General features: G+C 41.9%; 1 long non-coding RNA gene across 1 annotated transcript; it reads left to right on the top strand.

Annotated features, from left to right (window-relative positions):
- Nucleotides 1-39: 39 nt before the first annotated feature.
- On the top strand, nt 40-3,184 carry LOC143394226 (uncharacterized). Its single transcript, XR_013090680.1, has 3 exons — nt 40-92; nt 2,491-2,646; nt 3,054-3,184. It is a non-coding gene; the product is annotated as an uncharacterized LOC143394226 (long non-coding RNA).
- The last annotated feature ends 2,816 nt before the right edge of the window (nt 3,185-6,000 follow it).

Genomic DNA, 6,000 nt, shown 5'->3' on the forward strand with positions numbered 1-6,000 from the left:
TACTTCCTAGACCTCCCGGAAGTCCTGTTCGCTCGCCTAGCGCTTAGCATACCGGGAAGGGAACGGCGACCGGGAAGGAACAAGTGGATACCGTAAGCGACAAGTCAACTTTCTAGTTTCAATTTCTGGCCAGAGGAACGTGTTCCTAGGATAAAATGATATATTTAACTAATTTTTAAGGATACAGCCAATTCTTCTGGCTCATTCAAGTAGGAGTAGGGCACATCCTCAATTTCCTTTTCTTTTTGGTACAGAAGACTGAACTCAAAGTTATATTTACCCTGAGGTTTTAAAAGGCTACATCCCCAGCCTTTTTTCGTGTGTGTGGTGTTGGACACAGGGCCTTGTGCATGCGAGGTACTCACTCTACCAACTGAGCTATATTCCCAGCCTATCCCCCAGCATTTTTTATTTTGCGATATGTTCTCACTAAGTTGCCCAGGCTGGCCTCGAATTTGCGATCCGCCTGCCTCAGCCTTCCAAGTAACAGGGGTTTCCAGGTGCACCGTGCTGGTACCTGCTCAGTTAAACCAACTCGGTCCGCAGAGCACTGGATCACTTGAGTCTCAGCTGTCAATCAAATCTGCTTGACAAATTTAGTAGCCAGATAGGCATCTGTGGCTTAGGGCTGCAGGAGGCTAAATGCGTGGAAATGCCTATCCGTGGAGAGAAAGAGGAACGCTTTACAGCCCAATGGAAGCCAACCTCTGCCAGCTCTGGCCTTCAGACTTTGTTAATGACTTTTTTGGAAAAATGGACACAAACTGATATATTCATATATTTAAAACAACTGAATAAGTGAAAGAAGATAAAGACAAGAGTACAATTCTATGGTGATATTTACATGAGGTTCTAAATCAGGAAAAACTAATGTATGGTGAAAATGTTTTCAGAAAAGTGATTGCCTTTGAGAATAGGAGTTGGCTGGGAAGATAAGAGGAAACTATGAAGGGTAATGATGGTAATAATCTATTTTTTTAAAAAAAGGTTTATGACACATAAGGGGCTGGAATTATACCCAATCCAGTGGTAGAGCCAATTGTCTAGCATGCACAAGGCTCTGGGTTCCATCCCCAGCATCGCAGGAAGTAAATTAAACACACACACACACACACACACACACACACACGACAAAGAGACATGAGGATGACAATACCTGAAGCTCTTAAAAAAAAAAAAAAAAGTGGGTTGGGGAGTACTACATATTGAACCTAGGGGCACTCTACCATTGAGCTACATCCCCAGTTTTTGTTTTTATTATTTGTTTTAGGTTATTTTTTCTTCTTTTTTAAATTTTTTAGTTGTAGTTAGACACAATCCTTTTATTTATTTTTATGTGGTGCTGAAGATCGAACCCAGGGCTTCACATGTGCTAGGCGAGTGCTCTACCAGTGAGCCACAATCCCAGCCCCTATTTTTTTCTTTTTGATACGACTTGGTAAATTGCCTAGCTGGAGATCCTCCTGTCTCAGCCTCCCAAGTAGGGAGGGATTATAGGTGGGTGCCACAGCACCCATCTGAAACTCTGAATAATCATTCCATCATATCATTCCCTGGTGAGATACATACAAAGTACAGAGCATCACATCCTGCCAAAATTTGAACCTGATCAAACTTTATTTTTTATTTTTATTTTTTTTAAAGAGAGTGAGTGAGAGAGAGAATTTTTTTTAATATTTATTTTTTAGATCTTGGCGGACACAACATCTTTGTTTGTATGTGGTGCTGAGGATCGAACCCAGGCCGCACGCATGACAGGCAAGCGCGCTACCACTTGAGCCACATCCCCAGCCCCTGATCAAACTTTAATATCGACTTGTTTGTAGAACATACAGATTAATAGGAACATGTTAAGACATAGGGGTCAAAGCAACCATATTTAAAATACAGGACTTAGGGTTGGGTTTGTGGCTCAGCGGTAGAAGGCTCACTAGCATGTGTGAGGCCCTGGGTTCAGTCCTCAGCACCACATAAAAATAAATAAAATTTTGTGTCCAACTACAACTAAAAAATAAATATTAAAAAAAAAATAAAATACAGGACTTAAGGGACCTATCAATAAAATAATGTTACAATGTGTGAACCTTGTTTGGATACTAATTCAAATAAACTAACTGCAAAAGTCATTTAGGAAAAATAAAGAAACCACATCAGCTGGGCAAGATGGCCCATGCCTGTAATTCCAGCTACTCAGGCTGAGGCAGGAGGAACACAAATTTGAGGCCTCAGCAACTTAGAACAATCCAATCTCAAAAGCGAAAAATAAAAAGGGATGGGACACAGTGGTAAAGTGGTCCTGAGTTAATTGTAGGACTGCTAAGAGAGGCACCACTGTCAGAATATTAGGCGATTTATTAAGAGCTGGTGATGTAGTGCATTAGTAGAATGAAACCCTGGATTCAATCTCACACATCAAAAGAAAAAAAAAGTGGTCGGTAAACAGTGGTTCATTGCATTTTAATTTTCATCTTTTTTTGTTGTTATTGTTAGAAGAGTGCTGTGCTCATACTGGACTTTAGGAGCTCATGTAATATTTTATGCTGAGCTTCCTCCCCCCACATTACCATTAGCTTGAATCTCAGCTGTGCACTGAACTGGAGGCTGCCCAAAGATGGTGAATTTCACTTCTATTGTCCCTTAAAGCAGGTAAGTGTATATCCTCTACAGTAAAGGGACAAGTTATTTGTTTTTGAGGTGCTGGGAATTGAACCCAGGACCTTGTGCATTCCAGGTAAGCACACTACCACTGAAACACAAAAAGTTCTTTTGTTGTGGTTTGCCATCCTCTCGAGCTTGGACCAAGGGCTGCTGGGAAGTAACTATTTCACTACTATGGTTTGGATGTGAGATGTCCCCCAAAAGCTCATGTGCAAGAAAATGCAAGAAGGTTCAGAGAAGAAATGATTGGGTTGAGAGTCTGAACCCATTATCAGTGAATTAATCCCCTAGGGGATTAATTAACTGCTTGGTAACTGAAGGTTGGTAAGGGGTGGCTGGAAGAGGTGGGCATTGGGACATGGCTTTGTGGTATATATTTTGTATCTGGCCAGTAGATTCTCTCTGCTTCCTGATCACCATATGAGCTGCTTTCCACCGCCATGCTCTTCTGCCATGATGTTCTGTCTCATCTTGAGCCCCGAGATATGGAGCCTGCTGTCTGTAGATTGAGACCTCTGAGACTGTAAGCCCCCAAATAAACTATTCCTTCTCTACAATTGTGCTGGTCAGTTCTTTAAGTCACATTGGCAAAATAGCTAACAAAAACACCTACCAGTAGCTGCTTTCTCTCTAGCTTAGGTAGAACCTTGTTACCTGTTGCTTTCTCTATTGGACACATTGAACCTGTGCTCCACAGTGCAGTTCCACCTCATCCGGTGTGGCCTTAATGTTCTTGTCATGTAAAGGGACTGAGAACAGGGATCTGTGGAGAGCATGACCCCAGCCCAATAAACACAGAACTGGAATTATACCCCATCCCACATCACAGCTTGGGCTCAGAGACTATTTCCTGAAACACTGAAACTGGAATTTCCTAAAGGAGGCATGGTGGCACATGCCTGTAATCTCAGTGACTACAGAGGCTGAGGCCCTAAGCAACTTAGAGAGACCCTGTCTCAAAATTTGTTAAAAAAGGGGCTGAGAATGTGGCTCAATAGTTAACTGCCCCTAGATTAAATCCTTAGTTATCCCCCTTCCTCAAAAAAAGAAACTGGAGTTTCCTAAAACCAATGAGTTAGGATCTGAGACACACTGACAGGCTAGAGCAGGAGGCCTACCCTGGCTGAGCTCCTGGGTAAACTGGCAACAGTAAAAAGCAAGGCTTTTTGACCATCAAACATTGACTGTTCAGAAGTCCCTCAATCATTTCTTCATTCACTCAACCAATATTGAGATGTTAGGGGCTGGGACTACAGTAATGAACACCCAAGTCTCTTACCTTCATGAGGTAAAATGCTTGGGAGAAGATAAGTGGTAACAGATTTCAGATACTGAAGAAAAATGAGTATTAAAGAACCTGCTTTAAATTGGATGATCAGAGGAGACCCCTCTAAGTGACAACTGATTTGAGACTTAAATGACAAGAAGTCAATCACATGAATCTGGGGGCAAAGAATGAATAAGAGTAAAAGCCTAAACTGGCATGCTCCAAGAATGGGAAAAAAGATTTCAGATTAGTGAGCAAGGGAGTGCAGGGGTAAAGTATATGAAAAACACATCCAAGTTTGAACTTATAGATTTCCACAGTCCACTGGGAAAGTGAATGGTGAGATGATTTGCAAGGGATGCAAACTGTAAGCCTTATGTGTAGAAAGACCCTGTCTCAAAAATAAAAAAGGCTACCTAGGCACAGTGGCTCATGCCTATAATCCCAGAGACTCAGGACGCTGAAGAAAGAGGATCACAAGTTCAAAGTCAGCCTCAGCCACTTAGCAAGGCTGTAAGCAACCTAGCAAGACCCTGTCTCAAAAAAAAAAAAAAAAAAAAAAAGAGGGCTGGAAACATAGCTCAGTGGTTAAGTGCCCCTGGGTTTAATCCCTGGTAACAAAAAAAGGGGGTGGGGGCAGGGTTGCTGTAAGCATGGCTTAGTGTTAAAGATATGCATACTGCAATATTCAAACAGCATCTAATGCCTCTAGAGCAAAAGATTTTCATGGGCCAGGGACAGTGGCACACATTTGTAATTTCAGCTACTTGGGAGGTTGAAGCAGGATTCCAAGTTTCTCTTGGCAATTTAATGATCTCGTCTCGAAAGTAAAAAAAAAGGCTTGCAGATATAGCTCAATTGTGAAGCACTCCTGTGTTCAATCCCCATTACCAAAAAAAAAAAAAAAAAAAAAAAAAATCAGTAAATTAGTATAAACTATGCCACATCCTAGAATATTCCTGTTTCAGAAAACCTTAATGGTGACCTGGGTTCATGTCCCAACACCACCACTTAACAACAGCCATCATATCCATTTCATTATTTGTAAGAAAGGCCTATTATCTGTTCTTGCCTACTGCATGGCACTCTTGTAGAAATCTGTTGTCAGCTGTAAAAATCAGATGTAATCTAAGTAAGCTTTAAAATGTGGCTAGAAATTACGATGGGGGGGGGCTGGGATTGTGGCTCAGCGGTAAAGCACTTGCCTAGCGCATGCAAGGCCCTGGGTTCAATCCTCAGCACCACATAAAAATAAATAAATAAAACAAAGGTGTTGTGTCCAACTAAAAAATAAATATTAAAAAAAAAAAAAAGAAATTACGATGGGGACTTCATTCTTCAGTATTGGGGACTAGATCCAGGGCCTTGCACATGCTAGGCAAGAGCTTTACTCTGAACTACATCCCAAACCCTTTTCTTTTAAAATATATTATTTTTAGTTGTAGATGGACACATTTATTTTTATGTGGTGCTGAAAATCAAACCAGTGCCTCACATGTGCTAGGCAAGTACTCTACCACTTAGCCACAACCCCAGCCCTCTTTTCTTATTTTTGAGACAAGGTTAACTCGCCAGGCTGGTCTCAAACTTGCTTTTCCCTACCTCAGCCTCACCAGGAGTTGGGACTACAGATGTATTGAGATTACAGCCTGCTTGGCTGATGTTGGGGACACTTAAGCCTTGGCATACTTTCCATTTTTTTGTCAAATTCCCACTCCCAATCTCTCTCAAAACTCCAGCAACTGAAAGATGTACAGTTTGGGGTTATCAAAATCCATCACTGAGCCTGGTGCAGTGGCACACATCTATCTATAATCCTAGTGGCTCAGGAGGCTGACACAGAAGGATCAAAAGTTCAAGGCCAGCCTCAGCAATTTAGTGAGGTCCTAAGTGACTTAGTGAGACACTATCTCAAAATCTGGGGATGTAGTTCAGTGGTAAATTGTCCCTGGGTACCCCGCTCCCCAAATTCTATCAATGAGCAGGGTGCTTTGCAGAGAGCCCGATGGGGATTCCTCATCTCCCAGTGCATTTTCCATTCCAGCACTCTCCAAGAGTCACTCCAGAGACACAAA

The sequence above is a fragment of the Callospermophilus lateralis genome, chromosome 3 (genome assembly GCF_048772815.1).
Source record: "Callospermophilus lateralis isolate mCalLat2 chromosome 3, mCalLat2.hap1, whole genome shotgun sequence".
In the NCBI taxonomy this organism is placed as follows: domain Eukaryota; kingdom Metazoa; phylum Chordata; class Mammalia; order Rodentia; family Sciuridae; genus Callospermophilus; species Callospermophilus lateralis.